Below are 24,749 nucleotides of genomic sequence, written 5' to 3'. Positions count from 1 at the left end.
CAAGCTATATTAGGACAGGTGATGGTCAAAGAGTTAGGTTTTAAGGAGTGACTTAATGGAGAGAAGAGAGGCAGAAAGGTTTAGGAAGGGACTGCCTCCCAGTGGATTCATCAAACCGCAGTACATTTCAAAACATGTGACTAAAAAATTCTACGCATTTCCATAAGGATCAAAACATTTAGAAATATATACAATATAACAGGTATACAGTGTATCCTGTCACAAAGCCTGGTATTATCTCTGGTGCTGTGTTACAGTACATCAGCAGCACTGACATATATTGCATCATTACAGCTTTGAATTCTTTAACATGGTTACAGAGTTAGCTTTTTTTCTATTCGTTCATGGGATATGGGCATCGCTGGCTAGACCAGTATTTATTGCCCATCTCGCATTGCCCTTGAGAAGGTGGTGGTGAGCTGCCTTCTTGAACCGCTCTAGCAGTTTGATACAACTGAGTGGCTTGCGAGGCCATTTCAGAGGGCATTTAAGAGTCAACCACATTGCTGTGGATCTGGAGTCACATGTAGGTCAGACTAGGTAAGGACGGCAGACTTCCTTCCCTAAAAGATATTACTGAACCAGATGGGTTTTTACAACATTTGACAGTAGTTTCATGCTCACTGTTAGACTAGCTTTTAATTCCAGATTTATTAATTGAATTCTAATTTCATCATCTACCATGGTGGGATTTGAACCCATGTCTGAAGAGTATTTGTCAGGGCCTCTGGATTATTAGTCCAGTGACATTACTGCCTCCCCAATCTGAATGATTGTCCAACACACTGAAATATCTGTTCTAATGAAAGGTCACAGACCTGAAACATTAACTCTGCTTCTCTCTCCACAGATGCTGCCAGACATGCTGAGTATTTGCAGCATTTTTTGTTTTTATTACACTGGAATATCTGTTGCAGAAAGAGTGGAATTAGTAAGTTATTATAAATAGTGCCCATGCAAAATATAGTTTTGTTTTTTCTCAATAAGAAAAGGAAAAGATTTTGGAGAAACTGTTGTGTTTGGTGTAATGAAGGCAAATGCAGTGACCCTAAAGACCCTTGGTACAATGAGCTAATTAAATAACCTACACATCACTTTGAAAACATAGCACAGTTCCAAGGTTAATCCTTGATGTCTTGTGAATCTCTGTAATGCACAGGTATTGTAGATCTTTTAAAAAACCCTGTATTAAATATCACTGGAGCTGAGATTTGGGTTAATAAGGAGAGGCTTGCTGGAAATGTCTGCATTACCAGCTGCAGTATGAACACAACAACATTTTATCTCCTCTCAGAGCTGGAAGGGGGGGATAGCTCAACCTCAGCCTTTCCTAGTTATCTGCCATATTTAATTAATGGCAATGGATCCATTGTCTTGTTAAAAATATCAATATTATGTATTATGAAGTATATGAATTCCAGTGCTGATGCGATGCCAGGTATGAAGGCCATACGTCTCAAAGATTGGCGGATCGTTTCAAACAGCACATTCCTTCAGCTGTTCACAATAGGCAGAGTACTGACCATACTCAACCAGCCCATACTTGTACAACTCAGAACACAATGTCTAACATTAGCTGTGATTCTGCGATTGGACAGCACTTACTGAACAATCCCCAGTGTGCTAAGAATTACACTAATAACCAATTTAAGATTATCAGTCTGGCTCGCAATGTTACTTACGTTTGCTAGAAGCTACATATATTCACATGCTGGGACTGTCCTCTGCAGGCAAAAGGAACATGTCCAGGCCTTGTGTCTTTTTTGAATTTAACAAAAGTGTGGGGACAATAGTTCCCTGGTGCATTCTCCGTGGCAATGCCTCAACAAATCAGTGTCATCTTGCCCAGCAATCAGCACCCTTTTCTCATGCAGTATAAATTGTTGCTCCCTTTGAAATTTGGCATTCTTGCATCTGTCCTGATGAGTGCAAGACGAAAAGCTTCGACGGCATGTCTCTTTTTTCAGCAATATTATGTTATTTTAAAAGGCCAAGTATTCTTTCATTACGGAAGACCTGGCGTGATTATGAACAATTTAGCATTGCGTTACTTATTTCCATCCTGGATTTTTCCACCAACTTGGAATTTTCCAAATTGATCAGTTTTAGTTAGAATTTGCAGTGATTATTTATTTTAGTAAGCTTTTGATAATATGAAATATATAAGGTACTAAATGGTATGGAAAAGAAAAGTCTGGAAAATTATTTCAAACTTAGTTGTGAGAGTAGGACAAGGGATCATGGGATAAAACTAGTAAAAAAACAATTATAGTCTGATACCAGGATGATGTTCTTGATGTAAAGAGTGATGGATCCATGGTATGGACTTCCAGGTAGAGCAGTGGAGACAAAAAACCTAGATATATATATCAGGATGATGCAATGAGGGGAATGTTGGGGTTCTTTTGGATGGATGAATTAAGATGGGCTGAATGGTCTTCCTCACTCGCAGTTATCCTTGTGATCTTATGATTAGGGTAAATTAATTCCCTTTACAAATCCTGGAAGTTTTTACACTTACTCCATGCACTGTGATTTGCAATTCAGGAGGCTTGGCGGCAGAGAGAACATTGACTTCTGGGTGGACCTGAGCAAAAACAAATCATGGGAGGGTGCTTCCATTGACTGTTGATATTTTGCATGTCAACTTCTGCAGCATCACAGAAACTTTTACCTAGCTCTGTCCACTCTATCTTTTCTAATGATGTAACATCTAATTCCATGCACTTTACATGCTGTAGTTACATTGTAGACTTGAAAATGGTTTTGAGTTTCAGCACAGCGCACATGCCATTTTTGTAAGGTAATACATGCAAAAATTACTTTTTAGTATCAGTAGTTTAACTGAAAAAGAATAAAGTGTTATGTGTAAAGCTGCCATGGACCTAAGTTTTAGGCTACGTGCCTTTCCTACAAGTGCCAATTGAGTGTCAGCTGCTACTCAGTTGGTAGCACTCTCACCTCTGAGTCACAAGTTTGCAAGTCCGTCACAAGTTTGAAAGTTCAAGTCCCAATCCAGAGAATTGAGTACAAAATCTAGACTGATGCTCTAGTGCATTACTGAGAGAGTGCTGCACAGTTGGAAGTGCTATTTTTCAGACAAGACATTAAACTGAGGCTCTGCCCACTTTCTGAGGTGGACATAAAAGATCCCCTGGCACATTTTCAAAGAATAGGGGAGTTAACCCTAGTGTCCTGGCCAATAATTATTCCTCAATCAACATCACGAAAACAGATTATTTGGTCAATCTCACATTGCCATTTGTGGGAGCTTGCTGTATGCAAATTGGCTGCCATGTTTCCTACATTAGAACAGTGACTACACTTCAAAAAGTATTTCTTTGGTTGTAAAGTGCTTTGGGATGTCCTGAGTTTGTGTAAGGTGCTATAAAAACGCAAGTCTTTTTTTTAATATATGTACAAAATAAAATCTGTAATTATAAATCTGGTAGGATTTGGGATTTGATTATAAATCTTTTGCCTATAGTTTTAATTGAATGTAACTGCCCCTTGCTCAAACATGCTCCGCTTTAGTTTAGAAAGTATGGAACAGGAAGAAACATCAGAAATGCTGTGATACGTTATTAAATCAGAAAAGAACGATCAGCTTTCTTGTGGAATCTAACAAGTATAAACCAGGCTTGACTTAGTCTTATAAATTAGATTATTGGAAAATAAAATGGATTTTGCCCTTCTATAACCAAAAGAGCCCTTCAACTCTTATAAAACATGAAACATTCACTTATTATTCCATTGTGGGTGATGTACTGTTTTTGGAATGATTTAGATTTATGAACAATAAATTATACTGGTTTTTATTTTTATTACTGAAACCCTGCAGTCACAGAATTGATGCTATCAACAGGCAGACCCACTGTTAAAGGCCCAATTGTGTATGTTGGAAGACACTGTCTGATTATAGGTTTTCAGGCCTTGGACACCAACAGCAAGCTGAGCTCAGAAATTTACTGTGTGGATTCACAGTTGCAAGCCCACATCCTACCACTGAGTAACACATTGGATTGAAGCACCCACATTCTGTACCACTGCAGGTCAGGCAGTATTTGTAGAGAGATAAAACAGAGCTAACGTCGACCTGAAACATTAACTCTATTTAAATCTCCGCAGATACTGCCTGACCTGCTGAGTATTTCCAGCATTTTCTGTTTTTGTTTCAGATTTCCAGCATCTGCAGCATTTTGCTTTTGTGTTCTGCACCACTGTGCCACCTGTTAAAGGTATGATTCTCATCGAAAGCAATCGTGTTTCCCCCTTGGGTCTGTGCTGAGTTAACTCGAACGATGGGTGTTGGTGCTAACATTGACCACACCTCCCTTTGGTTAAAGAAGGGAAAAATCACCCAAGATTCCCACTGCCGATTATTCCAAGGCAGCCTCTGCTGGAAGACTCGTCAGCAGACATCAGGTGAGAACAGCTTCACACTCATTTGTAACATCCTCCTCAGATGGATAGTCAGCCAACACTCCTTGGTAAGACTCGTGTGTGAATAAAAGCCTATTGATCAAATTACTTGCAATATTTTGGTATCAATGGAACTCAACAGGAATGCCATCATATGTCTCAAAGTTGATTCCCATGTTGCTTGTTGAAAACAAGTCCTGTTCCATATGTTCATTTGGTGGTAGTTCTTTTGGCCAGTTGGTTTCATCCCATTTGCCTTCCACCCAATGGCTATTTTGACCAGCATCATCAGAACAAAATCCACCACAATCTATTTTGTGAAATCCTCCATCCTAAAGAAGCCAATGCCTTCAAGAGAATAGCCAAGGGTGAAATTTGGGGGAGGAAAATAACTATTTACATCGATATCATGCAAATGCCTTTTTGATTGATGTGCACACTTGTTACAGAGGAAATTGGGTAGTTTTTGGGTGGAAAGAAAGGAAAACAGGAGAATACGTCATCCCATGACACTCCGAGTGTCTGATTTACAGATTGCCATTCACAGACACTGGACACCAGGTCACGCATGTGCAATTGTGTGCAACATGGGAAGGTCAAACAAAGAGAAGGAAGGAATTGCACAACAAATCCATAGAAATATCAGAAAGTAAGAACGAGAAATTCTTACTTGTGTTGCTGAAAGCTCACTGCATGAGCTGTCAGACAGCTCAACAGGAAGTATTCCAGTGTGCAACACCAATGGCATAGCTGAGTTTTTAAAGCAGCTCTCACAGCAGGTGGCACAGTTTATTGAATTCATGTAACTCACCAAATAGCATGACAAATGTCACTTCAGGAATCACCATCACAGAGTCAGTCTCCAGTGCTAATATATCACCATGAGGAGTTTCTTTGATGTGAACAGTTATACCAAATGTAATCAAGTGTAAAACGAAGCTTTATTGGAGCTGGAACCAAACAGTAAATGTCTGAGTCATTGTGAACTTTCTCAACAGGATTTAGGGAATTAAACATCCTTTTTAAACAATTTTAGGCTAGTAATTACAATGCAATGACTTTTACAAAGAATGTTAACATTGACGTGAGCCACCAGCATATGAAAATGTTTTCACAGAAAGTTAATCAACAATAATTTGCATTTTTAAAAGTGCTATTGATAGCTGCCTTAACATGACGGCCTTTATGTAGAATGCTTATTTTTCTATCAGGTATCAGTACATGGCATTCATACAGAATGTTATGAACTTTATGCTTTTTTACTCTCCTGCTCTGAGTTTGAGGATTTTGAAAAGAAGACAACATTTAGGCTTGGGCTGAGAAGTGACAAGTAACATTCGTGCCACACAAGTGTCAAGCAATGACCATCTCCAACAAGAGAGAATCTAACCACCTCCCCTTGACATTCAACAACATTACCATCGCTGAAGCTCCCACCGTCAACATCCTGGGTCACCATTGACCAGAAACTGAACTGGACCAGCCACATAAATACCGTAGCTACAAGAGTAGGACAGAGATTGGGAATTCTGTGGCAAGTAAATCACCTCCTGTCTCCCCAAAGCCTGTCCAGCGTCAACATGGTGCTGTCAGGAGTATGATAGAATACTCTCTACTTACCTGGATGAGTGCAGCTCTAACAACACTCAAAACGCTTGATGCCATCCAAGCGGGCCACTTGATTGGCACCCCATCCACCATCTTAAACATCCACTCCCTCCGCTACCGATGCACAGTGGCAGCAGTGTGTACCATCTACAAGATGCACTGCAGCAACTCACCAAGGTTCCTTCGACAGCACCTTCCAAACTCTCAACCTCGACCACGTAGAAGGGCAAGGACAGCAGACATATGGGAACACCACCACCTGCAAATACCCCTCCAAGGCACACATCATCCTGACTTGGAACTATATCATCGTTACTTCACTGCCAGTGGCAGTTCGACCAGGTGGCTCCCCACCACCTTCTCAAGGGCAATTAGGGATGGGTAATAAATGCTGCCCATGCCAGCAATACTCACATCTTAGGAACAAATAAAAATAAAGATGCCGAGGAGGTTCGGGGAACCAACCTCTACAATTTGCATGCTCTAAAATAAAACACTGATTAATAACACTGCACTTTTATTGTATCCCCAGACTTCTTGACAGCATTTGGGAGCAACACCTCTCTCCGGTGGAGGGAATATGGAGATTTCCACTCTTGTCCCCAATCCAACCTTCCTGCTTGAGAATTATCAATGTAACGAGACAAATGAGAGTGGAATCATACCATAGCAAGTTATTCATTGCGCTCTGAGATTTTCTTCCGTTGGAGGGTTAATCAAAGATTGATGAAAATTAATACAAGTCATGGGGTTGAGAGTCTGCAGAGTTCTGGCAGATGTGTCCTTGGGACCTGGAGAATAGCCGACCCATTCTCTATGAAAATGTAGCATTGAAATCTGCAATGAAGAAAGAGGCTGTAATTGCAGCTAGAGTCCATTCTATAAAACATGGAAGGCCTGAAATTCTTGTACAGAAAGATTTGCATTTATATAGCACCTTTCACAACATCCCAAAGTGCTTTACAGCCAATGAAGTACTTTTGAAGTGTATTCACTGTTGTAATGTAGGAAATGTGGCAGTCAATTTGTGCACAGCAAGCTCCCACAAACAAAAATGTGATAATGACCAGATAATTTTTTTTGAGTGATGTTGGTCTTGAGTGTAAGGAGAATCATTTTTTTTTGATATTGCTATCTTCCATTGGTAGTGCGGGCTGCTGTATCTTGTGTCCTCCCCCCTCAAATAGCTCTGTACACATGTTACCAGAAGACGCGGCATTGGTGGAATGACGTCAGAAACCCTGCCCGTCCTGCTTTATGGCCCTACACTAAGTATTGCAGGATCAGATTGTGGCAGAAGTGAGACCCAGAGCCATCTAGAATGCAAGTTTCCCAATGGCAAACCATCACAGAGCAGTCAATTGTTATTGACAAAGTGAAAATTTGGAACTTCTAACAGCCTTATAAGGTTCTAGCCATCTTTGACTGGCATTCCTGGTTTCTTCACAGCATGGCAAGGTGCAGCATGGCAACTCCTGTCCCCTTCCTACAGAGATAGGCATCCAGTAATGATGCGCACACACCAAAATGCATATTAACCTTATCTTGGGATCTGGGGCAGTGTCAGGGGTGCAGCAGACAGGTGAGTCCAAGTCCCACTCTACTGCAGTTCTGGTGGTGAAGCACAGTCCAAGATCCTTAGGTCCACGTTATCTTTTGGCTGGTCTGTTTGATAGGCAACCTTGTGTGTGTGGTGATTGGGTGTGGGGTAGGGTGGAAGAGGTCACATATGCTTGTTACACATGTGGAAAGGGGAATGGATCTTAATGGTCCGTTAAGAAATTTCAGATCTCTCAAAGTGTAAATCCTTATTAACTAAGTTACAAATGCGGTTATAGTCCTGTTCTTGCATAGTCCTATTCTTGTAAAGCCTCTACAATAAGTTCACCAAATATGTCAACTGCTGTTGCTAATCCTGTGGGCAACAGAACGGAAATGTTATTTGGCTGTTACTGTTTCCCTCTTGATGGACAATATTGGAGGGGTTTTGGGGGCTGGACCTGAACAACTCATAGAGCTAATGGCTGGCCAACCATCATAAATGTTGGTTACCCGATAAGAACTGCCCAGTGTGTGCACATTGATATAAGCAAATATGGTATTGCTATGCTGTATCTAGGAAACCATTCTTGTAACCTTCAACACTTCTGTTTACATTGGAAATGGTTGTTTAAAAAGTAGGGATTTTGCCCTGCATTTAGTAAAGCATTTCAATAACATACTCACAGAGAAGACCTGTATCGATTGTTCTGTGCCAATACGTGTCTTTATTGAAGAGAAACCCAGTGTGCGTAATTAGAACCTCACTTTCTCCAGAACTGTAGGGAAAAAACTCACTGTTTCTTTCTAAAGTGCCTGTTAGTTCAATAATGAAGATGTTTTTAAGTAAAATGGACCTGACAATGTATTCGAGAGCTGCATTACAGAGTGGGCTGCTCACGGATCAGAGTGCAAGGGCTAGCAGACACGAATTGCACTGTCAGAATAGCTCTTCAACCTGAAACATTTTCTCTTAATTCAGAAGTATTATACTAATTGAGACAATCTTGTTGTTGACAGCATGCACTGTGGAAATGCACCTTGCCTTTGTCGAGAAAAATGCTAATGTCACTAGCACCATCTCATCAGAACAACAAACAGCACATGGCTCAGAACAGATGGCTGAATTCGTGAGTACATTATTGACATTTATCCTGTTGCAATGAGGCTGGGACTCCTATTTGAGTTCTTAGTCTGCCACCCAGTGACAGAAGTTTGAAAATATAAAGAGGGCTCAAAAGTCACTGCATAGAAACTCCGGCGAGGAGGTTGTGGAAATTTGTCACCGCCTGGTTACAAGCACGATGTTTGGAATGTGGCTGCTGCCTGTGCCCCTGAATGGTGGCCACAGGTAAATACCATAGTGGGAGGAGGGAGTAGAGGCCCTCGGGAGTGCTGTGGAGCTGGGAGGGAAACTGCTCCTGATCCTGTCTCCACATGGGCTACAAAGCTCACTAAAGCTCATCTTTTCTGTGGTGACTGTTCCTTAGGTCACATTCATGCCAGGTAAATCTGCGCATAGCAAGCCCTGCACCTCGGGACACCAATTTTCCCAAGCAATAGGCCTCTCATTTGGATACATACGAGGCCTGTTTTTGGAAGGTGCTGGGAATGCCTGAAGAATCATTTTCAATTCTGACATCTTTTAGGTGTTCATGGGGCACAGAACATTCATTCCCGAAATTGGGCTTCATTGCACCCATCTGTGGCTCATAAAATAGGTGCAATGAGGTCTAATTTCTACACCATGATTTTCAAACTTTCAAATTTTATGTATATATAATTTAGCTAACTCCATTACTTACCATTATTGAAGCAGTTAAATGAGAACCTGGACTGTCAGATGCGTATAAAATATGCAGTGTCGCTGATAGTTACAGGAACCTTCTCATCATTACCGGTAGCTTCAGATTCTTCCGAATAACACCAATGGCATCAATCACAGCTCCATATTAAAAGCTATTTGCCCGATTGCACGTCAACTGGGTAAGACAATAGATTAATCTGTTTTGTTTCTCATAGTGTTACAAAGTTCTGCAATACTGTTTAGCTCAGTGTTAACAACTCTTGCCTCTCTGTTAGAAGGTTGTGTGTATTTTTCCATAATTAGAACAATATAACAATGTCAAGAATTAAGTTTAAATTATCTGATACAAACCTATGAATAATTTCTGATCAATGGAGCATAATTCAATGACAAAGCCTATGAAGAATATTATGTATAAGGCATCATACAATGTCGACTATTTAGTGAAGAAATTTTATTAATTGGGCCCTCATAATTATGCCAGTAAGAGTTTTGATGAGTTGTAACATCTGTGTCATGGTGCATGTTATCATTGTTAGCATAGTTTCCTTGCCCTTACCTTGTCGACCATAACCCCGAGAATGCCAGCAATGTTATGAAATATGCATTGATCTACAGAGATCTGTGTGGCTCCTTTCTTGGACTATAATGTAATAATATTCCCCCAAACTGTTCAATCTTACTTCCGGTATGAAAGGAACCCCTTGGTCATATGCTGTTTGACCCAATGAGTTTTAGGACATTTCTGCCATAGAGGTGTTTAAGGACAGGGAATTCATGCCATAAATCACGGCTTCAGTCATTACCCAATCATCTATTACACAAAGTTAGTAATATTGTTAAGCCTTGAAGATTTACAATAGGATGAAAGGACAAATTCTACTTGAGAAATCCAGGATGGTCAACTTATATGAAAATGTTTAACAAGCTGTATTTTCAAAGGGTTAAATGATTTTTTTGTTAAAATAGCTTCATGAAAATGTCACATTAATGTAAAAGGAGTACAATAGTTAGCTCTAAAAAAACAAAAGGTCTGTGCCACATTTCACAGAAAAGCACCAAAACTGTTCAAAATTGAATTGCTTTTTGAAATGCAGGTGACTTATGTTTGCAAATACAGCAGCCACTTTGCATAAAGTAAGCTCATTTAAACATCAGTGTGATAAATGACCATTTAGTTAGTTGTTCCTCGCGCCCCCAACCGCATCTGCCAGTGATGTTTGTTGAGAGAGGTACGTTGCTGAGGGATAATCTGCTTTTCCTTCAGTAATGCTACAAGCAGAGGCAAACAAGGGATTAATTTAATATCTATCTGGGCAGCACCGCCACTAATACAACACTCCTTCAGTATTATACTGGAATATCAAACTGCCGTTATGTACTTGAGCCATAGAGTGGGCCTTGAACACGCAGCGTTCTAACAGAGAAGTGAGAGTGTTAACATTGAGTCTAACAGTGTTGTCAAATTTGTAATGCTGTGGGAAAGGAATACATTGCTCTATTGTCTTAACAGGGGGTTAAACCGCAACCAAATTTCAGCTGCTTTGCTCTGTTACTAAAGTAAGCAGTAATTTTGCTAAGCTTTTCCTCCCTAGGTGGCTATCTTAGAATAGAATGCTGAGGCCAGTAGCTTAGGGCAGTGGCTACTCCAGTGTATCCATTGCCAAATCTGCTGAAGATAGTCGGTCAATTCCAAATTTAACACAAGTTGTTTCTACCCGCTGTCAATGGAATAATACACTTTCCATCTCTTAACCTATATTTGCCTTATAGCTTATGATGCCCGCTTAGAATGTTCCATTGAGTCTATAAATATACCTCAGCAATTTAGCCATTCTGTGAGACATACTTTTAGTTATAAGATACGATACTGTGAATAGACAAAGGTAAAAATAGTAAGCTAACAAAGGGGCAACATCAATCATATACAGTGTTCCCTGGCCATAAGTAACTTAATAAGTTGAGCATAACTCAGTGACAGCAGCAATATGGAGCCTTTTCTCCAGTGAATGAATACAATCTAGAGCTCTTGTAACTTGTGGCCTATTGGCATGTTATTAAAAACAGGTAAATCAGTCTTGATTTATGCTGATTTCAGGATGATGTTTCCTGACTGACCTGCTAAATAAGTTTGTACAGCCCTTTTTTTGGATTATTTATTAAATGTCTGAAACATGTTTGATCCACACCTAAATAGCTCATCTCAGGAACATAGTGCCAATTTTCAAAGTGGGTGTGGAGGGTTTATTTCCCAGAGCCATTGTTGTCAAGTACTCCAGGAAAAAAAATGGAATTCTCACACTTTATTTGGTCCAACTTAAAACACATAAGCCAGATGCCTGTGGCAACGACTTCCCCCTTTATCCCAAGCATTCAATCCTGAATCCACATTTTACTGGGACTGCAATGCCAATGCTATGGTTCCTGCAAACCTGGGCTTGTTTACATTTCGAAGCTTCAAGAACAGAGATACAGCTGTCTGTTTGCACTTTGCTGCATTTCTTGGGCTGAATTTTGTCAGGGTGGCGGGGCCCCGACGACAGGCCCAAAAGCCGGGGGCAACACCGTTTTGGCCGTTGTCTGGGACCCTTGGCCGCATTTTGGGCCCATTTGGCAACTAATTAGTTGCCAGTGGGGCCCCTGTCCCTTTCAAGGATGAGAACCCGCCTCCAGGAGCTGCTGCCCAATCAGAGGGCCGGCAGCTCTTTAGTGTAAGCAGCGTCACTGTAGGAACATACCCCACCCCAAGCCTGCAAGGAGGCCACCAGGCCAAAATGGTGTTGCCCCCGGCTTTTGGGCCCATTGTCGGGGCCCCGCTACCCTGATAAAATTCAGCCTGAGGAATGCAGCTAAGTGCAAACAGGAAGCAAGGTTCATCAGACAATTTCCCCACGTGGCGGATGGCCTACCTGCTGCTGGTAGAATGCCATGGGCTGGAGGGCCATCCTCCACCTTCCCCACTGCTGGTAAAATGCCATGGCATTGAGAAGGCGATGGGCACTCCACTGTCTGCCCCCCACCTTTCCTTGCCATTTTATGGGATCCCCCACCACCCAGACAGTTCCTAGATGGCTGGGAAAATCCAGCCCCTCTAGTGTAAAAGCACCTCTTACTCAAGAACACCAATATTCCAAAAGACGGTGGAAAATCTTTAAAAGCTGGGCATTGAGGATGAGCCTGTAGAAAACCATATGGGGCCAATTAACATCTCAGCTCCCAAACCATTGGTGCATCCTACAAGAGATTTATACTCTGTGTTGAAGGGAAGCTATTAGTACATCAGGAATTTTCTGACAGAACCAGAGTCTTGGACCAGCTAGGTTTGGTAGCCTAGTGGTTACAGCAATAGATGAAAAACCTAGAGGTGGTGTTAAATTCCGCCATCACAAATTGTGAAATTGAACTTAACAAATCTAGTTGGCGAGCAGTGGAAACACTGACCTTAAAAGCTGCCAGATTGTTGTAAACAGTCAAATGTCATATTCTGGCCTATACATAGCTCCTATGCTATATGGTGTACTTTCAATGTGCTCCAAAGTGAATAGCAGCTGATGAAGTGCTCCATCTTTTTAATGGAACAGGACGGGCAGTAAAAACAACCACATTCTGAAAATAAATTTAAAAAAAAGTGTATAAGGAAAGTTGCAGCAGAATTTACAGCTAATAGTATGACATATTTACAAAATAAGCTTACCTCTGTGATGAAAGCAGATATGACTGTTCAGTGTGTGTTTAACCCATTACATCATTTTCTTTTAATATGAGAATTAAGCCAGAAAATGGGAAACAACACAGTTCAGTAAAGTGTGATTCAGGCTGGATTTCTGACAAAAGTAATATATTTTTACGTAAGGACTGAACACTCTCTAGATGGGGATACTCTACAGTAAACTACATTCTATCTTGAAGTTGGGTGAAATTTGGTATTGGCAAATCTCTCTTTTGAGTGTGCAAATCACGATTGCTATTAAAATTCAAAATTCAATCTTTTATTTTCAACAGTATCACAGGAAGATGCACGTGGCCCAAAATACTCTCCAATCTGATTTTCATTGCCTTTCAAATGATTACTGAACCCACAATTTCTATCATGTGACATTGTTTATATAATTGTAGCAGAGCTTAAAGTGTTCTTTTCCTTTTACTTGATTTCATTTAGGATTATTTTGCTAGTTGCTAGTTTAGATTACAGCAGGCACTAGGTTAGTTAATCTCAGAATAAAGAACAGAATCTGTACCTTTTGTACCTGGTACATAAAACAAAAACAAGTGAATGTTTTTTTGTTTAAGAATCTCTGGTTTATTGGCATTGTTCTGTGAACCCCATGGTCCTGAAGTGAAACATCTGATCCTGTAGCTGCAAGGGAAATATTCCTCGAGAGGTGAGAATATCACATGCATGCACTTACCTTTCCCTTCCCCTCTGCTGTGAGGAAAGTTCTATGCCAACGGCCCTGTAAGATAGTCTACTAGTTGAGGCGTGTAGGCCAAAGCTCATGGGAGTAAATCATGTGGAGGTATAAGGCTGTTAAAGTGAAGGAAGGGGTTTTAGGGTTGTGCATGGAAGTAATTGCTGTGAGGAGAGCTGGGTAGACATAGGGAAAGGTACTGAATTGGACCTCCCCGCCCCCCCACTCTCTTTTAACCAGAGTGCATTGTGAACAAGTGCTGCTTTAGGGTGAAGGGTATGCTGGTACCCAAAGTAAGCAAGGAAGGGAAGGAGAGTGTCTGCTAATTACCTTGCCTGCCCTCCAAAGGATGTAGAACATTCTGTGGCACTGTTCTCCAAACCTATGGGTGAGGGAGTTGACTGTCAGTGTCACTTCCCTCCAGGTGGCATGAGTGATAATTCTTGGTGCCTTTTGGTGGCACTCATACCAGGGGCTGAATTTTTCTTATTCTTTCATGGGATGTGACGTCACTTGCAGTGCCAGTATTTGTTGTCCATTCCTAATTGTCCTTGACAACTGAGTGGCTTGCTGGACCATTTCAGAGGGCAGTTAAGAGTCAACCACATTGCTGCAGGTCTGGAGTCACATGTAGGCCAGACCAGGTAAGGACGACAGATTTCCTTCCTTAAAGGATATTCGTGATCAGATGGGTTTTGACAACATTTGATGATAGTTTCATGGTATCATTACTGAGACTAGCTGTCAATTCCAGATTTTTATTAATTAATTGAATTTGAACCTGTGTCCCTGGGGCATTAGACTGGGCCTCTGGATTATTAGTTCATTAATATTACCACTACACCAGGCAAGAAACAGGAGCCAGGTCTGTTTTTGGGTCAGAAATCCCCCTCCAGTGAGAAACTGATTAAAGTTCAGTATTTTCACAGAGGTGAACCCTTAATTGGCATGGAGATGGGTTTTCTGCCCACTTAGAGCCAGTGAGGGTAGTAGCAGAAGCGAGTCAGATGAAGTGTGGGACACATTTAGATGCCTCATGGTAGCCATCACTGAGGCTGCTCGTTGTCCTGAGGGACAAATCTGTAGTTTGTACCAAAGCCTTCCACAGCATCAGAGGGAAGCGAGGTGTCACAGGGGAGCCAGAGGCCTGGCACCCGGGGCAGGGCAGACCCTTGCTTCATCAATGTCAAACTGGATCCAATGCTGGAGGCAGTGAGGGAGAGGATGGAGGTCCTCTTCTTAGAGGGTTGCAGGAGGAGGCCACCTTGTCGTGGAGCAGGGGCACCCCTCTGTTCAGTGTCATCTTCTTCTGCCTCCTCTTCCTCCTCCTCTCTCACCTCCTGCTCCTCCCCCTCTCCTTCCAGGGCCTCACGTCTTTGGCAGGCCATGTTATGGAGAGCACAGAAGACCACCATAATGACTAAGACTCTTTCAGGTGGGTATTGAAGGACACCACCCAACCAGTCCACACCCCAGAATTGCTTCTTCCATAGCCTGGTGGCCTGATCAATGGTTATCCTGCTGAGCAGGTGGCTGTATTGCTTCTGTTCCTCTGTCTGGGGCTCCTGTAGGGGGGTCAGTAGCAATGTCTTCAAGGGATATCCCTTGTCTCCTTGGATCCATCCATGCACTTCAGGAGTTGGAGTGAAGATCTCAGGCAGCCTGGACTGCTGGAGAATGAAGGAATCATGGCAGCTGCCAGGAAAATGAGTGCACACATGGAAGAAGCTCTTGTTGTGGTCGCAGACCAGTTGGACGTTGAGAAAGTGGAAGCCCTTCCTGCTGATGGATTTCACTGTCTGCTCACTCAACACCTTGATGGCCACATGGGTGCAATCGATGATTCCCAGCACCTGAGGGAATCCAGTGATGAAGGCGTCGCCAAATTCCCTGTGTCCCTGCAAGACCATGTCTGTTGTTAAATGAATCTGCGGTCCAATTCTGGCAAAGGGGGCATCAGTGACCTGCCAGTCACAGTGCTCTGCTGCCACTTGCGATATGCCACTAATGTCCGCAGCTGATTCTTGGAAGGAGCCAGAAGCGAAAAAAGTTCAAGGCCACAGTGACTTTGACAGCCACTGGCAGGGCATGGTGACCAGTGCTGCATGGTGCGAGGTCTTTAGTGATGAGGGCACAGATGTCTGCGACCATCTGCTCAGAGGTCCTCTGCAGCACTGGTTCTTGGTCATCTCCAAATAGTTCCATATTCTGCTGTCAATCCTGTGTTGAGGTTTGGGCATCCGTTGCCTTCTTGCCCTTCTTTCCTCTCCTGTATCCTCTTGATGCCTGGGACTCTGCCCTTCCTGCAAAGGATGTTGTTCGTCATCACCACCGATCCCAAAATCTGACAGTCCTGCCCCCATTGCCAGCTGGAACCTTCCTTCTGGGAAGTTGGCCATCCAATAGTCCTTGGTCGCCTTGCCCCTTGCTCCTCTGTCCCTGCGATGCCAGGGAGGTGGTGACCCCATTCAAAGCCCAGGCACTGAGTGCCCACTCTCCCTGCCACCTGTGCAGCGCCAAGGGCATCCCCTTACCAACTGCCCAGTCCTCCCGCCTCGCTGATACCTTTAAGGGGCCGAGGTTATGCTCTGGAGCAACCATGGCTGGCTTCCCACTCTTTAGCCGCCTGCCTTCAGCTGGTCAGTTTCTGAACATGTGGGTAAGCTGTCTACCCTTTTAAAAATGTCAAGGTCACCCCTTGACTGGCTCTTAGCAAGGTTTTAACGGTTTTAATTGGCTTTAATTGGGAAGAGAACGGGATTTCTGTCCCGCACTCTCCCTACCCTGGTGATTATCGCCACGCTGGAATTGGCACATTTAAATTGACATGCTGCCCAGTGCTGGTATTTTCGGGGACCCCCGCCTCTGTTTTCGACTTTGCGGGGCCCTGAAAATTTAGCTCCAGGTGTCTGTTCCACCCAAAAGGTCTGAATCAGTAAAGTTGTACATTTCTCTTCTCTGGCCTGGGTGCCAACCTTGCGACCCTTCATGGGCACTTGCTGATTGAGTGGTTGTAACATAGAAACATAGAAAATAGGAGCAGGAGTAGGCCATTTGGCCCTTCGAGCCTGCTCCGCCATTCATTATGATCATCGTTGATCATCCAACTCAGTAAACTGTTCCTGCTTTTGCCCCATACCCTTTGATCCCTTTAGCCCCAAGAGCTATATCTAACTCCTTCTTGAAAACATACAATGTTTTGGCCTCAGCTGCTTTCTGTGGTAGCAAATTCCACAGGTTCACCACTCTCTGGGTGAAGAAATTTCTCCTCATTTCAGTCCAGTAATTCTCTGATGGAAATATTGCTAGGATCTGCAATGAAGGTATTTGACAGCAAAGTGAATGAACACAAGCACTGTTCCTCCCTTATCTGGTTGTCTCCTAGTTTACTGCTGAAGTGTGCAAGCTGAACTGCTGTTGTAAAGGCTGCAGAGCGATTTCCATGTAGTTCAGCTGCTTACACACGGTTTGCACAAGTTTTACATCTATGTCCCAAGCAAATGAATAGACTAGGGAAACTCTCAGTGTTGCTCCCTCTAGACACCATCTTGAAAATTTTAATAACTCCTATAAAGTCCCTCCTCTCCTCCTTTTCTTCAGAGAGTAAAGTCCCAGTGTGGACAATCATTCCTTATAAAACAATCCTCTAATTTCAGGATTCATCCTTGTAGATCTTTTCTGGACTCCCTCAAATGACTATATCCCTCTGTAAAATGAGATCAAAACTAAACACATCATTCCAGATACAGTCTCACCAAGGCCAAACAAAATGTCAAAATCACGTCCATTAACTTAAAAGTCATACCCTTGGAAGTACATGCAACAATTTTCCCTTAAATTGTGAATCGCCAGAAGTTGTCAGGCTATTTGCACCACTCTGGTGTTAACCTCAGGAAAATGCCCGCTCGCCCTCAAACCCCCGTGAGTTTCATGAAATTGCTGCATTTGCTTATTAGTTCCCAATTAAACTCATCACAGAAAGTTCGGGCTGCTACTTAACAGCACAAGTCTCTCTTTAATTTATATTTCCACAATGCCAATCAACCTCTCTGCCTCAAAAGGGAATAATTTAAACTGTGGAGTCTCATTTCTACAGGTAGTAAATTGTTGTGAGAGATTTTACTTTTTTGTTTCTTTTCTGTCTCTTTTTCTCTCTTAATCAATCTATCTTTCATAGAGTCATAGAGTTATACAGCACAGAAATAGGCCCTTTGGCCTATCGTGTCTGTGCTGGCCATACAGCACCCAACTATTCTAATATCATATTCCTGCACTTGGCTCGTAGCCCTGTATGCTATACTCATCTAAATACTTCTTAAATGTTGTGAGGGTTCCTGCCTCCACCACCTCTTCAGGCAGTGCGTTTCAGATTCCAACCACCCTCTGGGTGAAAAAATGTTTCCTCAAATCTCCCCTAAACCTCCTGCCCCTTACCCTAAATCTGTGCCCCCTGGTTTTTGACCCCTCCACTAAGGGAAAAAGTTTCTTCCTATCTAACCTATCAATACCCCTCATAATCTTGTACACCTCAATCATGTCCCCCCTCAGCCTTCTCTGCTCCAAGGAAAATAACCCTAGCCTTTTCAGTCTCTCTTCATAGCTGAAATGCTCCAGCCCAGGCAACATCCTGGTGAATCTCCTCTGTACCCTCTCCATTGCAATCACACCCTTCCTCTAGTGTAGTGACCAGAACTGTACACGGTACTCCAGCTGTGGTCTAACTAGCGCTTTATATAGCTCCATCATAATCTCCCTGCTCTTATATTCTATGCCTCGGCTGATAAAGGCAAGTATCCCATATGCCTTCCTAACCACCTTATCTACCTGTGCTGCTGCCTTCAGTGATCTATGGACAAGTACACCAAGGTCCTTCTGACTTTCTGTACTTCCTGGGTCCATATTGTGTATTCCCTTGCCTTGTTAGTCCTCCCAAAATGCATTACCTCACACTTTTCAGGATTAAATTCCATTTGCCACTGCTCCGCCCCTCTTACCAGCCCATCTATATCTCCCTGTAATCTAAGGATTTCCTCCTCACTATTTACAACACCACCAGTTTTTGTGTCATCTGCGAACTTACTGATCAGTCCTCCTATATTCACGTCTAAATCATTAATGTATACTACAAACAACAAGGGTCCCAGCACCGATCCCTGTGGTACACCACTGGTCACAGGCTTCCAATCGCAAAAACAGCCCTCGACCATTACCCTCTGCCTCCTGCCACTAAGCCAATTTTGGATCCAATTTGCCAAAAAGCCCTGGATCCCATGGGCTCTTACCTTCTTAACCAATCTCCCATGCGGGACCTTAACAAAAGCCTTACTGAAATCCATGTATACTATATCTACTGCTTTACCCTCATCGACACCTCTAGTCACCTCTTCGAAAAATTCAATCAAGTTAATTAAACACGATCTCCCCCTGACAAAGATTCGCTGACTATTCCTGATTAATCCCTGCCTCTCCAAGTGGAGATTAATCCTGTCCCTCAGAATTTTTTCCAATATTTTCCCAACCACTGATGTTAGACTCACCAGCCTGTAATTACCTGGTTTATCCCTACTACCCTTCTTGAATAATGGTACCACATTCGCTGTCTTCCAGTCCTCTGGTACCACTCCTGTGGCCAGTGAGGATTTGAAAATTTGTGTCAAAGCCCCTGCTATCTCCTCGCTTGCCTCACATAACAGCCTGGGATACATCTCATCTGGGCCTGAGGATTTATCCACTTTTAAGCCCGCTAAAACAGCTAATATTTCCACCCTTTCACTGCTAATATGTTCAAGTATATCTCAATCCCCCTCCCTGATCTCTACACCTACATTGTCCTTCTCCATAGTGAACACTAATGAAAAGTAATCATTTAAAACCTCACCTATGTCCTCCAGCTCCACACATTGCTCCATTACTCTTTCCCTGGTTACCCTCATAGCCTTAATATACTTATAAAACGCCTTGGGATTTTCCTTTATCTTGCCCGCCAGTGTTTTTTCATGCCCCCTCTTCGCTCTCCTAATCACTTTTTTAAGTGCCACCCTACACTTTCTATACCCCTCTAGTGCCTCCACTGTTTTCAGTGCTTGGGATCTGCTGTAAGCCTCCTTTTTTTTCCTGATCCAATCCTCTATATCCCTTGACATCCAGGGTTCCCTGGGCCTGTTAGTCCGACCCTTCACCTTTATGGGTACATGTTGGCTCTGAACCCTCACTATTTCCTCTTTCAATGACTCCCACTGGTCTGATGTAGGCTTTCCTACAAGTAGCTGCTCCCAGTCCACTTTGGCCAGATCCTGTTTTATCAAATTGAAATCGGCCTTCCACCAATTCAGTACCTTGATTTCTGGTCCATCTTTGTTCTTTTCCATAACTACCTTAAATCTTAGAGTCATGGTCACTATCCCCGAAATGCTCCCCCACTGACACTTCTACCACTTGACCTGTTTCATTCCCTAGGATTAGGTCCAGTACTGCCCCTTCCCTTGTAGGATTTTCTACATACTGGCTCAAAATCTCTCCTGTATGCATTTTAGGAATTCTGCCCCTTTTAAGCCTTTTGCATTAAGGCTATCCCAGTTAATATTATTTTTACACCTCTCAGAGATTTGCCTACATATCTGCTCCTCTATCTCTTCCTGACTGTTTGGAGGCCAGTAGTAGACACCCAGCCAAGTGATTGCTTTCTTTTTGTTTTTAAGTTCTACCCAAATGGCTTCATTTGAGGAACCTTCTAAGATGTCATCCCTTCTTACTGCCGTAATTGACTCCTTGATCAACAGTGCAATGCCACCTCCTCTTTTATCCCCTCCCCTGTCACACCTGAATATTCTATCCTGTGGAATATTGAGCTGCCAGTCCTGTCCCTCCCTCAACCATGTCTCTGTGATAGCAATAATATCATAGTCCCATGTGCTAATCAACACCCTCAATTTATCTTCCTTGCTAGTAAGACTCCTTGCATTGAAATAGATGCAATCCAACCTTGCATTTTTCCCTTGTGCCTGACCAGGTCTATATTTGCTCTGCCTCCCAGGCAGACTCACTTTCTGTTCTATATTACCCCCGACTGTACCTCCACTCTGTATTCCATCCCCCTGTCAAATTAGTTTAAACTCCTCCCAACAGAACTAGCAAATCTCCCAGCAAGGATACCTGTCCCATTCCGGTTCAGGTGCAACCCATCCAACTTGTACAGGTCCCACCTTTGCCAGAAACAGACCCAGTGATCTAAGAAACTAAAGCCCTCCCTCCTGCACCATCTCCTCAGCCACGCATTCATCTGCTCTATCCTCCTATTTCTAAACTCACTCGCACGTGACACCGGGAGTAATCCAGAGATTACAACCTTAGAGGTCCTGCTTTTTAATCTGCTACCTAGCTCCCTAAGCTCTTGTTGCAGGACCTCATCCTTTTTTCTACCTATGTCATTGGTACCAATGTGTAACACAACCTCTGGCTGCTCCCCCTCCCCCTTCAGAATGTACTGCAGCCGCTCTGTGACATCCTTGACCCTAGCACCAGGGAGGCAACATACTATCCTGGAGTCACGTTTGTGGCCACAGAAACACCTATCTGTACCCCTTACAATAGAATCCCCTATCACTATAGCTCTTCCACTCCTTTTTCCACCCTGCTGTGCAGCAGAGCCATCCTTGGTGCCACAGACCTGGATGTTGCTGCTTTCCCCTGGGAGGTCATCCCCCAACAGTATCCAAAGCGGTATATCTGTTTGAGAGGGGAATGGCCACAGGGGACTCCTGTACTACCTGCCTGCGCCTACTACTCCGCCTGGTGGTCACCCATCCCTTTTCTGCCTGTGCTGCCATTACCTGCGGTGTGATCAACTCTCTAAACGTGCTATCCACGACATCCTCAGCATTTCGGATGCTCCACAGTGAATCCACCCGCAGTTCCAGCTCCGTAATGCGGGTAAGTCAGTAGCTGCAGATGGATACACTTCCTGCACACATGGTTGTCAGGGACACTGGAAGCATCCCTGATTTCCCACATAGTGCAGGAGGAGCATACCACAGGGCTGAACTCTCCTGTCATGACTTACCTTTAAATTAATTTAGTTACTCCCTTTGAAAAAACTAATGACACTAGTGGTCTTGTTCTACTCCAAATACGACCCAGTACAATCTGAAGTTCTTAATAAATTACTCTAATTTAAGTAGTACTACTCACCTTATCACTTGAGGTTTTGTTTAAAAAAATACTTTTCCCTTTTTTAAACAATTTAAATGCACTAACAGCTGTTGCTTACCCAACCAATCACCTTGCAGAATTCCCGTGATGTCACTGTAAGTTTGTTTTCCCTCTTTTCGAGTCTCAGCGCGCGCTGAGAGACACAGGGAGTCTGCCGCCGCCCTGGATCAGCTTCCATGCTTCTCTTCATTTCTCTTTCTGTACCTGATTTGACTCTAATTCACCCTAATTCCTTCTGGATCTTTCCTTTGTTTCTTTTTCAATTTTTAAATCCCATTGGTTAAGGAGATTGACTGTTGGTCTCGTCATTCGCCAAGGTCCCAGGTGCCCCTTTATCAGCTTGAACTTCTGGCAACTTACAGGTCTAAACATTTTTGAGCTGAAGGATGAGGCAAAAGTCTAACAAACAGGGTGCCCTTCTGGCAAAAACTGAGCCATTATTTCTTTCCCTTTGAGCCTAGATTCAAAGCTAAAGGCCTGAAGGAGAAGAAATAATATTATCACACATTACACCAGTCAGTTCTCTTCATAGAAGACAATAGTTGAACTTCCTCATAACTATTCAAAACATAACTTCAATGCAGTATTTCCTTAATGAACTAATTGAATGCAATAAAGTCTTTCCTCTCCCATTTTGTTTCAGATACTACAATTCATTATTTGGAAAAAATAATCAATCTTAGTGCTGCTTTAAAATGTATTTCAAAATTGCTAGCTTTTACTCTGAATTGCAGCTAATGAGGATAATCTCAAAATAACATGCAGTTGCTACATTACATCTGATGTAAAAGAAAATCCATTTCATACATAATTAATGTATATGTTAACTTGGGACACAGCGCTATATTACCTAGTCCTAGCTGCACTTAATTCAATGTTCTGAAAAGCAGCATGTTTATTTTAATAATTGATCGCAGGGCCAATCTTAAGTTTCTATCCTTGTGAATAGCTGGTCTGGTAAACAAAAATATATTTTAATGGATGAGTTGAGAAAATGCGAAAATGGGGAGTACATTTCTATGACTGGTAATTAAACCACACAATAACACTAATAACAATCCTTTAATATTTAGAGTCCTATAATAATCTAGTTCATAGAGCTTGAAATTTAAAAGGCTGTTACGTGCTACCAAATCTTTAGTTCTTGGTTATCGTGTTGGAGTGGATTATGATTAGGAGCAGGCTATCTTTCAAGATCATTCTGTGTTGTTTGGCATTTTGCTAAACTCAAGGAAGGCTTCAGTGCTGCGGACTCATGTCCATGAATGACTGAATTAACCCTTTTAAGATTGCAGTTTAATTTAGTCCCTCCTGTTATTACAATATGAGTTTTGGCAGTATCTGCCCAAGATTTCTAATGTCAATCCCTACTGATGGTCCATCCAAGATAGGGGGACAAATTCTTCCTGCAAAAGTGAAAACCACTTCATGGAAGAACATCACACATACTAAAACTTCCTTTCAATTTACGATAGCACAGTCTAAATCCAAATCTATACAGTGAGAACATTTTTTTCTAAGAACGTATTGTGGCTTTGCGAGCCCGAAAAGCCCTAGCTTCTCCGGACGTTGCTCACAGTTCATCCCTTTGATCCAAGGAGATCAGCCTCATTGTTTCTGTACTGCTAAGATGGTCCTAGAATTATACCAGGCCTGACCAGAGAATGTTTCAGACAAAATTTCATTGACCTGAAACTTAAAATCTGGTTATTTCTGACCAGTCAACTTTACAACTTTAAATTTATTTCTGGTGGTTTGAAGTTTTGGCATCTTATTAATTTTGTTCCAGGAAGGATGTAAAAAAGTTTTGCATTTATGTAATGCCTTTCATGACCTCAAGAAGTCCCAAAGCACTTTACAGCCAATGAAGTACTTTTGAAGTGTAGTCATTGTTGGAACTTAAGAAACGCAACAGCCAATTTGCACATAGCAAACTCCCACAGACAGCAATGAGATATTGCCCAGATAATCTGTTGGTTGAGGGATGAATATTGGCCAGGACACTGGGGAGAACTCATTTGCTCTGCTTTGAAATAATGCTACGACATCTTATATGTCCACCTGAGAGAGTCAATGTGCCCTCAGTTTAACATCTCATCTGAAAGAAGGCACTTCTGATCCCAGTTCTGACTCTGCTACACTTGGGTATCAGTCTAGATTTTGTGCTCAAGTCCCTGGAGTGGGACTGGAACTCACAACCTTCTCACTCAGAGCTGATGAGGGAGCTGAAGCACGATTAGTGGGCTGTATCTAGCCAAAGGGTGCACAATGACACAATACTGAGCCCACATCATCTTTTCGTTGACTACAATCTGTTAAACTCCAGAAAGTTTGTTATGGAAGGATGATGCTGGAGCCTATCTTTACTCAGTTTCACATTTATTGTACATAGTAAAAGGATTACAAACATGTAGCTCCTCACTCAAAAAAAACTCCACCAGTCTGAGTAAGTGTCTGCTTACAAGTACTCTAGTATACCCACAATTAACATCCTCCACCTGCATATAATCAAACAATTGACACACAATTAACAGATTAACAGGCTCTGTCATTTAATGAACTAGTTCATTCGGAGGAAGTGGGTTCTGCATTGCAATGCTTAACTAATGACAGAGTCGCCAGCATTCATGTTGAATTCTTAACAGCTGGTATAGACACGGGAAGGAGAGAACAACAGTGATCTTGACAGTAGTGCCAGGAGACACATACATCCCAGGTGTTCCAGATCACAGTTGCAATTTTCATCCACAAAAAAG

General features: G+C 42.5%; 1 long non-coding RNA gene across 3 annotated transcripts in view; it reads left to right on the top strand.

The window, feature by feature from the left end:
• Positions 1-24,749, top strand: part of LOC137384568 (uncharacterized) — a 67,589-nt gene that overhangs the window by 20,211 nt on the left and 22,629 nt on the right. For all 3 annotated transcript variants that reach the window (XR_010977614.1, XR_010977615.1, XR_010977613.1), the window contains exon 2: positions 8,590-8,699. This is a non-coding gene — a long non-coding RNA (uncharacterized lncRNA). The remainder of the gene's footprint in view (positions 1-8,589; positions 8,700-24,749) is intronic.

Source organism: Heterodontus francisci, chromosome 26 (assembly GCF_036365525.1).
Source record: "Heterodontus francisci isolate sHetFra1 chromosome 26, sHetFra1.hap1, whole genome shotgun sequence".
In the NCBI taxonomy this organism is placed as follows: domain Eukaryota; kingdom Metazoa; phylum Chordata; class Chondrichthyes; order Heterodontiformes; family Heterodontidae; genus Heterodontus; species Heterodontus francisci.
Note: the sequence above shows the minus strand (reverse complement) of the source record. Positions and strands in the feature narration are given on the sequence as shown.